General features: G+C 40.3%; 1 protein-coding gene across 6 annotated transcripts in view; it reads right to left on the bottom strand.

Moving 5' to 3' along the window:
• The window catches only part of CCSER2 (coiled-coil serine rich protein 2), a 141971-nt gene extending 123509 nt beyond the window's left edge, over positions 1-18462 (bottom strand). For 2 of the 6 annotated variants that reach the window (XM_030569853.1, XM_030569854.1), the window contains exon 1: positions 18232-18460. The gene's annotated coding sequence lies outside the window, so the exon portion shown is untranslated. Of the gene's footprint in view, positions 1-18231 lie in introns of all 6 variants that reach the window. The other 4 variants (XM_030569855.1, XM_030569851.1, XM_030569852.1 and 1 more) reach the window with 4 other exon arrangements.
• Between the last annotated feature and the right edge of the window lie 304 nt (positions 18463-18766).

The following is an 18766-nucleotide window of genomic DNA, read 5'->3' as shown; positions in this document are numbered from 1 at the left end:
GACAATCTGAATCCATTCACTGAGGAAACCCCCTAATGGAAGGGGATGCTTTCATGAACATTTGTATCCTAGTTATTGATAAACCAGCCAGCTTCTAAACAGACTGACTTTGGAGGGGAAAAATCTACTTTATTAGATAAAGTTAACTATTGATAAAATGTAGAGACAAATTCATGCGTTATGATTTTGTTTTGTAACTGCATGTTTCCACCACACTCTGATTTCTAGTTAAATCTTTATTCTTTCACACAATGAAACAAAAGAAGGTTTATTTAAGGGCTCACAAGTGCTGCGTGGTTTACAGAAGCAGTGGTTTAAAGTAAAACTGGTAAATTAGGGTACACAGCACCTTTAGGTGCAGAGGATCTGAAAATTCTGTGAGTAGCCAGTGTCAGAGGATGGACATCCCAGGGGAATGATCAAAGAGATTTGGGGATTGGAGGAGAATGCCTAAAGGGCTGACAGGTGTCAATAAGCTGATACCCAGCCACCACAAGAGAGACTCCCTCTCATTGGAGGTAGGGGGTAACAGGGTGACTCACAGTCCTGAGAACCATCAGACTTGAAGTTATGTTTGTTTAAAGGATTGTGACAAGATGTAAATGTAGGGAACAGGAACAGTACAACAATGAAAAGCTTATTTAAAAGTTACTTATTAACAAATTAAGACCGTCACAATGACATGTCAAAATCTGGGGTACACATCATCTTCATCTTGTATTTAAAGAATAGATGGGGTAGGTACACAGGATTACCATTATAACAGTCCAAATTAGCATTATGAACAATAAATAATAGATATGGAATACTGATGGTGAGAGCAGGTGTCCTGTTGCTGTTTCTGTCACCTCCATCACGGAAATGAAGGACAAACAATCAAATTAATCTGCAGCCATGTCATTTATTGTAGTTTCCAGTTACCATGTCCCAGATAACAAAATGTAGGTCACATTAAAAGTAAATCAATTCTGTATTTTAACATACTCAAGCTTTAACTGTCTTACCGTACATACTATGCATTCATTAACAACCAGGGAAAAGGCTACCGAGTTCATTTTTATAAGTGATATTTTAAGTGAAACAGTATTTTTAATACTTCATAAACTAAAGGGTCCCTGGCTCAGCAGCTGTGCATAAGCTTAATCAGCAATTCAATAATCAGCCTAAAGAAGCTGCCAGAGTATATAGATTTTTTTCTAAATGCAAGGGGGGGAAGGGAGGAAGAAGAAGAGATTCTGGAGGTAATATCAGCAATATGCAAGAAACTAAGGTCAGAAATGACCATGACTTTTGGTCTTCGTAACAAACAGGTTATGAAAAGATTATCTCAGGTTATTGCTGGAACAAGTGTGTGTGGGGAAATGGGAATAGCACATCTTTCTTTTGACTCTTCCCATTCTCCTCTGTTCAGGACTGAGAACATAATGCTGCTGTATCAGAGCCAGATTGCTTTTTATATAAGCATAAAAAAAATTGATAGACATAAATAATTGAACTGTATAAGACTAGGGAATTTAGGTATGACACTGCATCCAACAAGCCTCCTTTCCAACACAAGATTACAAATGATGCATTCAAGAAGTGAATGGGATTGAAATTTTCAGCAGAAGTCAAGATATAGTAATATGTTTCACAACTAAGAAAAAGAAACAAACCCTGTACAAAACAGTTCTGGAGTTCACTGTGCTGCCCTAACACATGAAGATGGTAATTTGAGACTGTACGACATGAACTTTGTACATTCATCTCTGACTCTCCTCTGCCAGATAAAGGAATGACATTGCCTAGTCTCATTAAAGAAACTTTTACTGAAGATTAGTTATGTTTGCTTCAAATATCTTTTCATTTAAAAAAAATCAAGGAAACATTCAGAAAAGTGTTTCTGTTCACCTATTTTAACTGTTGATTTGCAGAATGAAACATATTTTGATAACAGCAAATGGAGCCCAGGTTTAAAAATATCAACGTTGAGAAAAAATATGTTTATTAGTAGGCAACACAACCAACAGTCTGGAAATGTTAAACAAAAATATATTTATAAGATCTCCAACACCTTGGAAGACTTCTGTAACAAATCCTAAATATCTCCATTTGTTGATTTTTGTTTCTGTTTGTTTAAATAAAGATACCATACTCCACCCCAAGTCTTTCCTACTTACTATCGTAACCATCACTAAGAAAAAATACCTGCAATAATTTGCACAAAAAAGTATTAGACTCACATGTCTGGATCTTGTCCTAACAAGCACAAGACTCAAATGGGGGCTCCCAAAGTAATGACGTTTGGAAAGATGTTCCTCTTATACATTCCACCTCCAAACACAAGGCCAAATACAACAGTCCCTTTCACTGCCACTACCTTTGAGAGCAGGAAAAACATTTACAAGAGTCAGCATGAATTCTACTCTACAAGAAAGGTGAGTGCATGAGTGAGAATATTAATATTTCATACCTTAAAAAGAATAAGGAGAAATATCATGTTGTTTCTTTTCCTCAAGATCTATTACTAATACATTCCTACTCTTCAAGATTTGGGGGAAGTTCCTAATAATACGCTCTACAAGGATCACAATGAGCACTGATTTCTAACAAGAAAATAGCGGACTTGATCAGTGTTCATATTGCTAGAAGCTAGTCAATGAAAGGCCTACTTGTTATGAAGGTAACACACCAGCCTTAAAGTATGTTTGTGAAGAACAACTATAATAAAAGCTCAATAGCTCTACTTCTAATGTGTATTCAGTGCCATCTGTGAGATTAAGTAAATTTACAAGTTTACTGCTGTATTCCTGTTCATGCTGCAATGCCTGAGAGAGAATTCCATCGCTACATTGTATCACCAAAATTGTTTCCTAAATTCAAGTCATTTATACTTCTACAAGCCCACTGAAGTCAACGAGATTGTTCAGGGATCATGGATAGGCAAGTTCAGCCAGCAAAATCTTTATTAATGATGGACATGCACAAAACAAGATCTATTTGCTTCAAAAATCCATGTTATGTATGCAAAGGGGACAGTTGGAAATAACATTTTAATTGAAAAGTGGGTACACTGATAAGGCTCTAATGAGATTCATCGTGGATCTCAAAGTGTTTTAAGTTCCATAGTCATCTTTCAGTCCAGAACTGCTTTTTAACCGAGATGTAAAATGAGAGAGTCTGGTCTCAGTGAGAACATTAACTAAAAACCTAAGGATGGTACTGGATCCATGAATCCACATAATAATGCTTTAATTAAACTTAAGATTACTCCTATGTCACCATATTTTGAGCGGGTAAGCAACCTAATGATTATGGTAGGTAAGCATAACACCTTGTTATTATGGAAGAATTCTGAAAGAAAGTTAGCCATATCTAAACAGACAAAGTTAGGATGTTCCTACAGCTGAAGCCTGTTCCAGATGAGGATTCTAGGATCAGTCAATAGTTAGGCTTTATTAAGATTCAGTAAGCTAAATGAACATTATTCTCACCGCCATAGCGTACGGATGTGTGACCACAACCATGTGTCATAAGACATAAGCCAATGAATGCTAATCCAAGAAGTTCAATCAGTGAATGTGCCAGGTATAAGGATAGCAATAGCTTTTGGCAAGACAGTCCATTGAAAACGGATATCAAACCCTAAAATTAACAGGTATGGGGTTAGTTTCCTGCACGTGCAGGGAATGTCTTCTGAGCATTAACTTCTGTGATCAAAGTTGATCACTAGGAATGACACACAAGCCAGCCAATGGAGGATCTGTGGAGTTCCTTCACAATGCGAGACCTATACATACACTCGCTAATAGATGTCTTGCATGGGCTGGCTATTTACAGGTAAGCTTTGTTCCATATTTATGCAAGTAAAGGGAAATTTTGTACAACCATAGTCAGCCTTACTTTACCAAAATTACACTCCAAGAATTATCAGAGGGGTAGCCTTGTTAGTCTGGTTCTGTAAAAGCAGCAAAGAGTACTGTGTCACCTTATAGACTAACAGACGTATTGGAGCATGAGCTCTCGTGGATGAATACCCACTTCATCGGATGCATGACGAAGTCCTCACCAGCAGATCTGACTTAAGCCAAAGTCACCCCAAAGTTTATGTAATCTGAAGTATCATCAGAGTGGTCATAAATGAATGGACTGTTGCCAAAAATCGCACTTCCAGAATTAATTTCATGTCAAACATATTAGGCAAAGTGTAACTGCCAAGACAGGTCTCCATTTTGCATTTCTAACAGAAGAACAGCGAGAATACATATATTGCTGTGACCAGTCAATCTGTCATGTCTCTATATAAAATGTACAACTCCATCATTTTGGGAGACTCTCGCAATGTTGAGTTACTCTACACAGATAGCAGAGACCTCTCCAAGTCCTAACTGGTTGTACACAATAGGAAAATACAAAAATGTATAACTTCCCACTGGAACAATGGACAAAACTTCTTAAGACAGGGAAGAGAGCCAAAAGTAACATAAATTTAAAGTATTTCTGTGCTCATTGAGAGAGCAGGAAATTTGCAGACCAGCAGAGGCAGAATTAAACTCTGTTCTCACAAAAGAAGGGCGTGAAACCAAGTAATTTCTCCTGACTCACAAGTGTGGTCCTCCCTTCTAGCCTGCCATAGCAGAGAGACAAACATGGGCAATGGGAAAACTGTGTGGGAACAAGAAATAACCAATATTTTCCTTGTATTTTATTTTGAGTATACAGGCAAGTCTTATCTTAGGCGGAGGTTCCGTTTCGCAGTTATCGCGTAAAGCGAAAACCGCGTATAGCCGAAATTATATCCCCAAGTCCTTTAAACCCCGCCCGCAGCTCCTGCAGCCGGGGCAGGGAGGCATTTTAAGGGCTCCACTGGGCTCCCTGCCACCCTTTAAATGCCGCCCCCTTGGCCCAGTCGCCGGAGCTGCGGGTGGGATTTAAAGGGCTCCGCTGAGCTTCCCGCCGCAGTGGAGAGCCCGGAGGAGCCCTTTAAATCCCGCCCGCAGCTTTGGTAGATGGGCTGGGGCTGGCATTTAAAGGGCCCGGAGCTCCACGATGGCTGGAGCCTTGGGCCCTTTAGTTCACCACAGGGGCGACCAGCCACTTCTGCAGCTGGGAGCCCTTTGGGTGATTTAAAGGTCTGGGGACTCCCACCACAGCTGGTTCCCCAGGACCTTTAAATCTTGAGGCCACGCCCCCAGCTTGAGGCCATGCCGCCCCACTCTGGCCATATGCATATAGTTGAAATGGCGCATGTTAAATGCGCGCAAGTTGCGAGAGACCTGTATTCACTCATTGACAATGTTTTTTTGAAGACATGCAACAAAATAAGCAGGAATGCAGGCACTCCATATATCCACATGCAAGTTTCATAAGGTTAGGCATTCCTTTTTGATAATTTTCCAAGCATCTTAATGGCTAACTGTATTAATCGTAAATATTCAGTGCCCTGTACTTCACTTTTCGACATATTCTATTTCCTTTCATATATTCACATTTTCACCTTAAGCTTTTCATCACTATAATAGAACAGTATATTAAAATTAAAAGAAGATGCTAAAACTAACAAGTTAAATTCAAGATGTTGAATTGAACATTGTCATATTAAAAGTATCAAAAGTGGACTTGAAGCAAGTAATTGACACTGCCAAAATCAACTCACATTACACAAGATTTATGAGAAAGAAAATCACTGTACTCTAGTGTCAGGCACATTTTCTGTTAATTAACAATAAGAAACTTGTCAGCCTCAATTCCCACTCAGAAGTGTCTTACAAAATGATATAAACAAAAAATTCAGACTACCTTCGTGGTGTAAATTAAAAGAAAAAAGTTGAAGAGGATTCACGATATTCCACTATTGCAGAAAAGGTATAGCCCAATAAAAATATCAGCAAGTCTGAGTACAGTAGCTTAGATAGCTCTAAACAACACTAGACTTCAGATTATTACAAAGAATTTGTCCTGCTTTGGCTACTGAATTTAAAATAAAAAAATTAATAGTTCAGAAGTGATATGCATATTGATTCACCAGATACTTAGAATACCAATGACACAAAGTACCCAGAGGTTTGTAATTTGTATCCAGTATCTGGACTTATTTTCCAAATAAAATTTGAGCAACTGATGTCCAATTTCAGTGTAAGAATATAGTTACTAAGAGACAAATATTGACATACAATAAAATAAAGGTTAACTATTAGCCAGTAAGTATCCTATGTCCTATGAAGACAAATACAGTAGAACTTCAGAGTTATGAACACACTAGTCAATCACTCCCCTCATTTGGAACCAGAAGTACACAATCAGGCAGCAGTAGAGACCCAAAACCAAAAAAAAAACCAAAACAACACACACACACACACAATACAGTACTGTGTTAAACTACTAAAAAAAAAAAAAGGGAAAGTAGCATTTTTCTTCTGCATAGTAAAGTTTCAAAGCTGTATTAAGTCGATGTTCAATTGTAAACTTTTGAAAGAATAACCATAACATTTTGTTCTGAATAACAAACATTTTAGAGTTACGACCAACCTGCATTCCCAAGTTGTTTGCAACTCGGAGGGTCCCTTGTATGCGTTTGACAGACTGTACCACATCACACAGTCATACTAGATAACATGATGCTGTGATAACATAGATTATAAAAATGAATCAGGTGCCAAAATGACCTTCGGGGCAAAGATCTGATAATTAATAGAAAACTACCATATACTTAGTCTTATTGTAGGATTGCTCTCCTGCTTGTTACACTGATTTTAACAAAAAATTCTTTTAAATGCTCAGCATATTTAATCTCTCAGATTAAGTAACAAGGTAAAAGAGTTCCTTAACAGGAGGAATTCAAAACAAAAATAGTATTCACAAGATTTCAAATACACATGCATATAGCTCTGTCTGTGTACATATTACATTTGAATCATATTTACAACTAGATTATTCCCTAAATCTATATCAATTTTTGTCCTCTGATTCAGGATACTTTTTTTTTTTTTTTTTTTTGCATCTACTCCATTCTCAACTACGCAAAATTGCAATAGAAAAACAAAAGACATGTTTCATGTTCAACCTACTTTGGAATCTAGCAATAATATATAAATTGAAAAAGTTTATTAAACATAGTTCAAAACATAGATTTCTATACTTGATAAATTCAATCTTTTTCACATCCAATACCTGACCCAGAAAAGGAGGAAAGTTGAAGTAAACTATTTGAATAGGAACTACTCTCCCAAATTTGACTTCTAGATCTGGTACCCAGTCAAGAGGGCAAGCAATAAAAAGGATCAACTGAGGTTGAAGGGATTTACATCTCCACATGAAGGAATTATGATGAGATATGGCTAAAACTGATTTGATGTGGCCCTCTAGAACTGCAACAAGCACAATGTTATAAGTCTGTGTGCACTGTCTAATCTATTTAGATTATCTCTGTGCAGAGATATTACCTTCCATATGTCAAACAATTAAGACTTAACATATTGACAGTCTAGAGGTTGAGAGTAGTTCCCTAGCCAAGACTATATAACCTCACTTCTCCATGCAATTATCAGTTTAGAAAAGAACACAAGTTAATTTATAGCTCGGCTGAGGAGGAAGAATCCAAGCTAACACAAATTTTTAACAAGTAATCACTATCCTTATGAAACAGAGATATTATGGAATAGTAGCACTCTGGCAATACAATATAAAATTCTTAGCAAGAGTAACCAAAAAGGATTAGAGTTGTTATTACTAATTATAAGGAAACATAGCTCAGCCAGGCATCTATCATCTGGGTAAAGACATGAAAAGCTCAAAGGCACAAGATCCTGAACAGAAAACCAGGCCAAAAACAAAGAAAAGCAATTTAAAATAATTTATGTACATAAAGGGATGATTTCAATACCAATCATTGTAAAAAATATTGGTAACTCAGATCTCTATACAAGGAGTAACATTCATTGTTCGAAGAGGACAGCATATAGAAAAAGCAGATTTTAAGATGATAAAATAGATCCATCGGGATTTGCTGTTTACACCCAGGTAAGCATTGGTGGGACAATTTAGCCTTTACTCGGCAAAATTCCTGTCACTCCAATAGGATTTTTGCCAATATATAATGGAGTACAGCAGTATATTTACTAGGTTTACAGATGCAGATCTCAGAAGACTATTCAGAGAATAGTTTTTTATGACTGATGAATTCCAGTTTATATTACTAAATACTGAACCTTCACAAAACACACAAACTTGCTCTTTCTTAAAACTTAATGAATAACAAGGTAAAGTAACACTGGCTAGTAAATTTTAAGTCTGGAGAAATGGCATTCAACACTTCCATTTCTGAATCCTACAATACATCTAAATTTTAACGTACATACCGAACTTCAGCCCAGTTGTGGTTCAGTAAATACCATAAACATACAAAAACTATTCAACTGATTTGCAGCCAAAGTCACAACATTTTGTCCTTACATAAAGCAGCTTCCTGAAATCTTTAAATCCAGCGTATCATAGCACTGCATACAATAAAGAAAATATTCACCAACCACCAAAAGTTTTGGAAGCATACATTTCAAACTAAATGACAATCACAAGACACATTGTCACCTAACACTTTGGTCAACTTTAGGTTGGTTAGGTGGTTTGAGGGGAGCAGCCAGAGATAATGGCGCAGGTAATAGTCCCTCTGAATGGAGAGAATATATCTAACATTAATTAGCAATTTATGAGTGACTTCAAACCTCCAGCAGCTTCAAACCTCCCTCTGGGGCACTTGGTATTGGCCACTGTCGGTAGACAGATACTGGGCTAGATGGGTCTTTGGTCTGACTTGGTATGGCCGTTCTTATGTTCAAGTTCATCTTACACCAGTAGCCCATTCTGCTTTTAACTCCCTGTGTCTGACTAGGAAATTGCAACTTTTCCTTTCAGATGTAATCCATGTCACCATTATCCATGATCTTGTTAGCTCAAGATTAGACTACTGCAATGTGCTCTCCACAGGCCTATCTGAAATCATTCTGAGGCTGAAGCTGAGGCAGAATGGAGCAGCTCACTTAGCAAGCGGTGCATCTTGCTGGGAGCATATGAAACCAGTGCTCTAGGATCTGCACTGGCTACCTGCTGTTCTATAGGTGGAGTTTATGGGGTTAGACAGGTTGATTATGCCTATAAAGCCCCCAAAAGCCTGAGACAAGCTGACCCAAGGATCATCTGTCTCCATGCTGTACTGCCATAGTTGATTCAGCAGAGATACTCAAGCTGGATTCTCCTCATTATAAATGAGAGGAGACAGATGACCTCTTGAGTTTCCTTCTAGCCCTACATTTCTATGATTCTCTGTGTGGGCTCAGACTCTGGAACCTGTTTCCTCACCTAGATCTGATATAGTCAATCTGGTGACCTTCCAGGCATATTGCAAACAACATCTGATAGATTTTTGGAGAGGGCTCAAAGTATGCTTCCCAGAGGCATGAGAGCTAGAAAGGAGTTTCAGTAGGCTGGATGACTGAGTTCTCACTGAAATGATTATTTGAATGCTGCTGGGGTTTTAATGTGTTATTAATGATGTTTTGGAGCATCGAGATTATTGAATAGCCATCTTTTTTATTATATAAATTTAAGTTACAATTATAACAAAGGCTATACTGGGTAGAGGACAAGGTGCCAGGGCTTTACTTAAAGCGATATTCAAGCCTGAACTCCTACTATGGGTATAGTTTCTGTATTGTTTCTCAGCAAAGCAATATTTAAACACAAAAGCATACACACTATTGGAACATATTTCACATAATGGTATGACATTCCCTACAGTAAACTCAACTAGAACTTCTACCATCCAGTTTAGCTCAAAGCCACTGAAGTTTAAGATCAGGCCACATAAAATAGGATAGCTCTCCAAACCATGAAAGTTCCATTCTCCCCACCAAACCCTAACTATTTCATTTGTTTAAATGCAGATATATTTCAAAATAAAAAAGTAAGGATAGGATGAGCACAGAATGTTTCCAACAGGTCAAATAACCAACCACTGAGTATAAAGTTGTATAGAAAATATGGCAGAAGCTCATAAAAAGTAGGCCAATATTTTCAAAGAGAGAAACCAAAGTTAAGCTTTTAAACCAGGGGTCTGCAACCTCTGGCACGTGGCTCACCAGGGTAAGTACCCCAGCGGGCCAGACCAGTTTGTTTACCTGCCACATCAGCAGGTTCAGCTGATCGTGGCTCCCACTGGCTGTGGTTCGCCGGCCCAGGCCAATGGGGGCGGCAAGGAAGCCGCGACCAGCACATCCCTTGCCCACGTTGCTTTCCACCACAAAACTTTCTATACAGCTTTATACTTAGTGGTACTTACCCTGGCAAGTTGCATGCCAGAGGTTGCGGCCCCCTGTTCTAAACCCATATTTAGACATCTATGTGGCCAGAATTTCTGGATGGCTGAGCACCCAACAGCTCCCACTGACCTCACTCATCTAATGTGTGTGTCTAAATATAGCTTTAGGAGCCTAACTTTAGGCTATAATTGAAAATGTTGGGCAGTTTTCTCTTCATAAAATATTATTGTGGGAACTCACTTGCATGTTCATATCTCATACCTGTAAAAGAAGTTTGCCTTTGATGTGCTTGCGTGCATTACACATAAAAACCTACTGCACTTCAATGTCAAACATTCTCAGCTCTAATCCATCTTCCTCATTACCTCAATCAATTCTGAATGGGAAAGGAGAAAAGAGGATACCTTAGACTGCTTTTAAAACACACACACACAAAGTGGTCTTTAATTTCATTTGGTCATAGAAGTATCAAATTATAGTATTTTCCAAAGATCCCTCTAAATGGGAACATATGTTCCTAACTCTTACAATTAATGAGATCCTCTAAATATAAGAGAGTTGAAAAAGGTGACTTAAAAGTCATTTAATGACTGGCTGCTGAAAATGAAGCCACAAAATACAAACATCCTCTTCACAGACCCACAGCTGAAATGTAACAAGATACCATTCTTTCATAGACAAGCATGTGTAACTTTAACCAGTGTTGGCAAAATTTACACCAGGTGTCAGCCATCAAATTACTTTTTTAAAAATAAGATTAAGTTGTAATTGAAATTTTACTTTAAGTTAAGGAGAATCCGATATACCAAACTGTTTTATTTTCCACACCAACTATTTCCATTTTAGATGCTTTTCATGTTTTAATGACAAATTTACCAGTTACAAAAGTTTATATAAGAAATTGATCCCTCATTCTGTTTTCTCACATATTATACTCTCCTCATATTTGGCCTTGTCTACATTAGTCTTCCTTTAAAAAGTAATCCACCACTGGTGGCTATACAAGGAGTTCTAGTCCTGGCAAGGCAGCCCATCAGAGTGTATTTTGAATGTAGTGAAAATACCAATGGCCTATCTATGCTAGTGCTCCCTCTTTAGCCAGCACTGATGGAACTGTGTCAAAGGTAGCAATGGTGGAAAATGTTATGGTGGTGGTGCAGTGTAGATATCCTTTGACACTACCGTAGAATCATGTTTGATTTGTGGAATCAATTTCCATGACAAATGTGATATCTTATATATAGGATTATTACTGTGCTGTGGGATTTAAGGCAGGAGAACTTTATTAAGTAAGCATCTTCAGTAAGAGACTACACCCAAAGATACTACACCTCTACCCTGATATAATGCGACCCGATATACCATGAGTTCAGATATAACGTGGCAAAGCAGTGCTCTGTGGGGGCGGGCTGCGCGCTCCAGCGGATCAAAACAAGTTCGATATAATGAAGATTCACCTATAACACGTTAACAGTTTTTGTCTCCCGAGGACAGCGTTATATTGGGGTAGAGGTGTACTAAAATTATTTTGTGTTAAGTATTCTGGAGGATATTCTTGTTTGCTCTTGCAAGAGAGTTTAAAGAAAGTATTCCAGGGTCTTTGTTTAGAGTGTGTATGGGACAGTTAAGCGGGTTAGTAAAAAGGAATGGATGTAGTGTTTTCAGTTTTTCACTCCATGCATCTGAATAAGTGAGCTTTTTACCCACCAAAGCTTATGCCCAAATAAATCCATTAGTTTTTAAGGTGCCACCGGACTCCTTGTTGTTAGTGTGCTGATGATATCTAACTGTATCTCTATCTCATCCAACTCAGACAATGCAGCTCAGCACCTCAGCTATGGTCTAGTTGAGATTGTGGCATGCATAGAGTGAGCTGGCTGAAACGATGATGGTGGGGTGGGGAAAGCAGGGAGGAGGAGAGAGTGGAGGGAGTATCAGTCCCTTTGACTGAAGGAGCACCTCTGCCATTAGTTACTAGGATTCAGTCTAGGAGTTATTCTAGACTGCTGCTGAGCAATCACATTACAACACTGTCTGCTATTTACCATGTACATCTAGCTAGGAGGTTAAGACCGTTCCCTTCAGACGTGGACCCTGACACAGTTATCCATGCCTCTGTTACCTCCAAACAAGACTACTGACATGCACTTAAGACGAGGCTATACCTTAAAACCATCCAGCAGCTCACTTACTGAGCAGGGCATCTCATTGGGAGCATGACACGAGTGCTCTAAGATCTGCACTGGCTGCTCACTGGTCTTCTGATGGAGTTTAAAGTTTTGAATATGACCAACAGAAACCCAAATAGCCGGCGACCAACCTACCTACCTGAGAGCTTGCGTCTTTTCTCTCTCTCTCTCTCCCCCCTCCACCTCTCCTTCATCTATGGTCAACAGAAATGCTCAAGCTGTTATGAGACACAGGAGGCTGCTGGCAGGACATTTTCTGTAAGGGCTCCGGGACGCTGGAACTTGTACTGCCGTTGGCCCAAAATAACTTGAATTTGGGGATCTTCTGGACAAACTGCAGAAGACTTCTGTTCGACAGGGTTTTTGGAGAGGGCGAAAGGTATGCTTCCCAAAACCATGAAGGGGTGTGCCAGAAACATACAGCTAACGGTAGCATAAAATTCCTCCTTTACTTGTAAGGGTTTAAGAAGTTCAAATAACCTGGTTGGCACCTGACTAAAAGGACCAATAAGGAAAGAAGACACTTTCAAATCTAGGGGCGGAGTTTTTATTTGTGCTCTCTCAGGACAGAGAGAGTGACCAAGCAGGAAAAAAACCTCTCCTAAAAGCCTACCTGAAATAAGCATCTAAGATTACAAACATTGTAAGTAAAGCAAGGAAATGCATTAGATTATCTTTTCTTTAGCTTGTGAATTTTCCCTATGCTAAAAGGGAGGTTTATTCCTGCTTTTTGTAACTTTGAAGTTGAGCCTAGAGGGGAATCCTCTGTGTTTTAAATCTTATTACCCGTAAAATTACCTTCTATCCTGATTTTACAGAGGTGCTTCTTTTATTTTTTTCTTTATTATAAAGTTCTTCTTTTAAGAACCTGATTAGGTTTTAGTGTCCTAAAAACCCATGGGTCTGGTCTGTGCTCACTTGGTTAACCTATTCGTTGGTATATTATTCTCAAGCCTACTCAAGGAAGAGGGTGAAGGGGCTTGGGGGGATATTTTGGGGAAATATGAACTTCCAGTGGTCTTGTTCCTGAATCTTTATCTAACTCACTTGGTGGTGGCAGCAATAGCATCCAAGGACAAGGAAGGGATTTGTGCCTTGGGAGAGTTTTTAACTTAAGCTGGTAGAAATAAGCCTGGGGGGCGTCTTCCATGTGAGATCCCACATCTGTGCCCCAGAGTTCAGAGTGGGGAGGGATCCTTGACATGGTGGCAGTGCAGTGGAATCATTTTGAACCAGAAGCACAGACCTCAGGATTTAAAAAACATTTTTTCCTTTGGCCGATTGAAAACCAGGGTGGGGGGGGGTTGTTTTTGTTTTTGTTTTTGTTTTTTTTAAAAGGACACTTTAAGAGCAGCCGGAGTTTTTTTTTCTTTGTCTGGATCCAGAGGAGTTAAGTTACAACAAGGGAATTCACAAGCTAAAACAAAAGATATGGTAATCTAACACATTTCCTTGCTTTACTTACAATTTTTGTAATCTTAGATGCTTATTTCAGGTAGGGTTTTAGGAGAGATTTTTTTTCTGCCTGTTCCCTCTCTCTGTCAGAGACAGCACAAACAAAAACTCGGCCTCGTGTGCCCGCCACTCCACCCCAGATCTGAAAGTATCTTCTTTCCTTATTGGTCCTTTTGGTCAGGTGCCAACCAGGTTATTTGAGCTTCTTAACCCCTTACAGGTAAAGGAGAGATTTATGCTACCCTTAGCTGTATGTTTATGACAGGGTAGAAAAAAAAATTGTAGGCTGGCTGGCTGGCTAGCTGAATTCTCTTTTTGCAAATGATTATTTTAATGCTGCTGGGGTTTTATTGTAGTATTAATTAATTATGTGCTAAGTTGCCCAGAGTGCTTTGTATAGGCATCCTTTTATTATTTAAATTGAAATAAACTAAAGTATGCATTTTAGCCTCCAAACTACAGAAAGCACTACTAGTTATTTGATCTCCTTACCATCCTTTTTGGCAGAGTCACCCAATGTAAACCTAACATGGATAGCTTTTTTTTTGTTGTTGTTAAAAAGACAGCCCTGTTGATTACACTTCAGCATATTGACAGTATCACAGTACAATATGCAATAAATTTATCCACTGAATAAAATTAAGGTTATTTCCAGAGATATGAACTCTAGACATCTTATGCAAACAAGTTTTATTATTTAGACAGCATGATTTTTGCAAGATGCTTCTGGTTCTACAGAAGCTCTGTCACCTCTTCACTGTCAGTGGCAAATTCCAAGTATCTTAATCATTTTAAAAGGATATAGTCAGATTTGAAAGTACTAGGCCCCATTCTTGAAAACACTTACACACGTGTAGTTCCGTTACACTTGGACTATTCATGAGCATAACGTTACTAAAGTGTGATTTGGCCAGATTGAGGGGAGATTCTGGGAGAGAAAAGATGGTAACTACATTACTAACTCCTTAGATAAATAATTAGAGTTTCTTTTTTAAAAAATCAAGATTTAATAAAGACTAAAAATAGAAATTTTCCAAAGTAAAAATATTCCCATTATTTGTTCAAAGTAGTTTTTCACCTGTATTTACAAAACAATACCCTATAATGATGGCAGACAGAACACTGGGAACCTAATAATGAAACTGACTATGAACAAAACGAAATTGACTAACCAATTTTCATTATCTACCCTGACAGAGCAAAGGATGAAAAACAGCATAATAATGATTTTAAATTCTTTACATTAATAACAACCAAACAGATCCATATTTAGGTGCCTAACTTTAGGCATTCACTTTTGCAATATTTTGCCCATGTTTAAAATATATCAATTCTACCTTCACAAAATTCATTACATTATGTATGCTGTTTATTTAGATTTTGAATTTTTCAGTTTCAGGAAAGTTTATTAGTTTCACTTTTGCTTATAAAAGTTACTTTTTTGGTTCTCAAACACTATCATAACACTGAACTTTGGAGTGTCAAGTACTAGAGAAGAATGTTTTTTAAAACTGTTTCTATTGGAATTTACAAACATTTCCATGGTTTGTATTGGGTTTTGGTTCTATAAAAATGGAACAGAATAAAAGCATACATTTTGCACCAGAATTATTATTAGTAGTAGTAGCAGCAGCAGCATTTTTACCACTGTATTTAAAAAAAATAAATACACCTCTACCTCAATATAACGCTGTCCTTGGGAGCCAAAAAATCTTACCGTGTTATAGGTGAAACCGTGTTATATTGAACTTGCTTTGATCCATCGGAGTGTGCAGCCCCACATCCCCCCGAGTACTGCTTGACCGCATTATATCCAAATTCATGTTATATTGGATGGTGTTATATCGAGGTAGCAGTGTAATTTAAAAAAAAAAAAAAAAAAGCATCTGACCTAGACTCCAGTTCACACACAACATGAAAATACGTGGTAAGAGCTTAAGCACCAATCCAACAAGCTGACCCATGAAAGTGGACCTCTATGACCGCATGGGAGATCCACTGGCTTCAACAGGAGTCTTTCCACAAAAATACGCTTGAGACCAATTTAAACAATGAACCATACATCAAATGCACTCTTTTCAACCCCTGACAAACTGAAGCTGGTGAATTAACAACTGAGTTCAGCTTTTGTTCTCAAAAAACAAAAAAACCTTTACAAAACTAATTGCAACTTCAAAGACTAAGTTTCACTCCCTTTTCTATGACGAGCAGCCTTCTAATATTCTAATTACCACTGACTTTTTTTTTTTAAACTACACACCCATTGTAGACAATGAGTAAAATGTTTTCAGTTCTCTCATTATGGGAAGAGATGAGAAAATGTTGTTTGTTAAGTGTTAAATATAAATTTTACACAGTGATGTAGGCAAGCAGCTACCTCAAGTACTGTTCCATGTATCTGTCATGTTTTAGTCTTTCCCTCCTTACCTTACATCTGTCTTGGACACTAGTATACTGCCATAGCATTGTTCCCATTCTGTTTTGCAATCTTTGGCCTGGTCTACACTACAGAGTTAGGTCAACATAAGGCAACTTACAGTGACCTAACTATGTTAGTGTCTGCACGAAAATGGTGCTCCCACCGATGTAAGCCACCCACTATATTGGCCTCATAATTCCACCTGTGCAAAAGGCATAGCACTTAGGTCAATGTAGTTAGGTGACACAATGTAGACACTTCATTACTCACATCACCAGCTGGCAGCCCAGAGGCCCCGTCCCCTGCCCAGCCAGGGCTGGCAGTCCAGAGCCCTGCCACCAACTCCTGATGAGGAATTGGGGGGCAGAAGGAGAACCCAAGCCTAGCCACTGCCCAAACTGGGCTCTCCTTCCCCTTCCTCCCCCTCTCCCCCACCCAATCCCTCACTGGGAGGCATCTGGGCTCTCCTTCTCCCCTCTTCCCCATGAGGCTGCAGCAGAACTCCAGGCTATCAGCCCAGCAGCAGGGCTCCTGGTGAGAGTGCCCCCCCGCTCCCTGCCCTAGGGCTGACAGCCCAAGTTATGAGCCCAGCACAGGGTTCAATTTCACAGCAGGGCGCCTACCCACAGTGAAACTGACATTCAAGAATCAGAGAGGAAATGTGAAATAATAGCAGCTGTAAAACTGACAGGCATGCTGGTAGGCTCCCTGCTATGAAATTGAGCCCTTGACTGGCTCACAGCTGGGGCCATCAGTGCCCCACACTCCAGCTGTCAGTGCCTCACAATGCCCCACTTCAGTCAGTGAAAGCACTCCTGGTGAGGACACACCCCACCAGAAGAAGGAGCGTAATGTAGACACAACTGCTGATTTAATTACTGCAGAAGCTGAAGGTCAACCTAATTTTGTAAAGTAGACAAGCCCTCAATTTGAAGACAGAGTTTGAGCTGCTCAAAATCAAGGTTAGGGTTTGATCTTGCCTAAGTTCATTGAAACATTAAAGTACATTTGACTGAATATGAAGTTACAGGAGGCAATGGGTCATACAGGCAAAGTCTTACCCTGGTTAATGGAATGTGAACTTATTTCTTTCCAAAAACCATTTTCCTGCTATTGTTACAAACAACCCCTAGAGTAAAACTGAAAGACAAAGAAAAAGATTATCTATTTTTTCAGGTTGTTTACTTCAGGCATGTGCATTTCCCATGTTAGACCCCAACTCTACAAAGACTCACACTTTGCACAGATTTTTTTCCTTCAGCAGAGCCTTAACTAGCGGTTTCCCCTGCTGTTTCTGTGGGTGTTACTCAGCAGCAGAAAAAAGTCATGTTTAAAATAGAGAAGAGGTGATTGCAGCAAACTACTTTTAACTCATCATCCTGCTACATCTGCCCACGAAGGATGCCTCACACAGGCATGGTGACCCTGGTGTAGATCCCTGCAGCCCATGACAGCCACACCTGTAGCACAGCAGTGAAGCCTGCAGCAGCTGATGGCTTTGCAAGTGACATTCAGACAAGACGAAAGGTTAAGGCTTCGCCCTGTTATTAACGTATCATGCAGGGAGAGCCTCCCCCTTCCCCGGGCGGCTCATGTTTTTCATGACACATCCCCCTGGCCTAGGAGCCTGGTGATGCTGCAGCATCCTCTGCACAGCCAGCAAATCACAGCCAAGCCCCAACCCACCCAGGCACCACGAGATGCGGTAGCTGCATCTACAGCAGGACGCCCGGCCAAGGGGTGGGGAAGAGACCTCCAGCCGCGCAGCCCAGGGGAGGGGTCTAGCCCCGCAGCCCGGAGGAAGGGTTTAGCCCTCCGGTACTCCCGGCCTAGGGGAGAGGGGTCATGCTGCACTGGCCCCCGCCGCCGCACTCACCGCAGGGATGGGACGGGGTGGAGAACCTCTCCGGTTTCCTCCTACGGGGCCCGGGCTCTGCGTCCCACTGTCTCGGACGAATGCCGGCAGCCGGCGGCCCCAGCAGCTAAGGGGTGAGATGGGCAGGGCTCCGCGCGCACCCGGCCAGCGTCCTGCGCTCTGGCCCCTCCCCCGCCCCGGAGCACACGCCCCGGAAATCAGGCCAGGCTCCGACGCCGGTGCTGACAGCTGACAATGAGGAAAGCCCCTGCTACAGCGCACGCGCAGCCGCTGCCGGAAACAGCACATGCGCGCGCCCGTCTTACTCCGTTCTCTCCCTCGCCCCGCCGGCGCGCGCGCCGTTCTTTCAACGGCTTTTCCCGCCCGCCCTGTCTCAAAACTGCGCTGGGAGAAGAAGCGTGTGGCTAGTCCAGGCGGCTCCGTAGGGGCTGGGCGCCGATGCTGTCTGCATTGGACACACCCGACCGCAGCATGCGGATGGTTGCGGGGGGGCACGCCCTGCCCCTAGCGGGGAGTTGAACAGCCGGGGAGGCAC

The sequence above is a fragment of the Gopherus evgoodei genome, chromosome 7 (genome assembly GCF_007399415.2).
Source record: "Gopherus evgoodei ecotype Sinaloan lineage chromosome 7, rGopEvg1_v1.p, whole genome shotgun sequence".
NCBI classification, from domain to species: domain Eukaryota; kingdom Metazoa; phylum Chordata; order Testudines; family Testudinidae; genus Gopherus; species Gopherus evgoodei.
The sequence above is the reverse complement of the archived record's forward strand: the minus strand, read 5'-3'. Positions and strand labels throughout refer to the sequence as shown.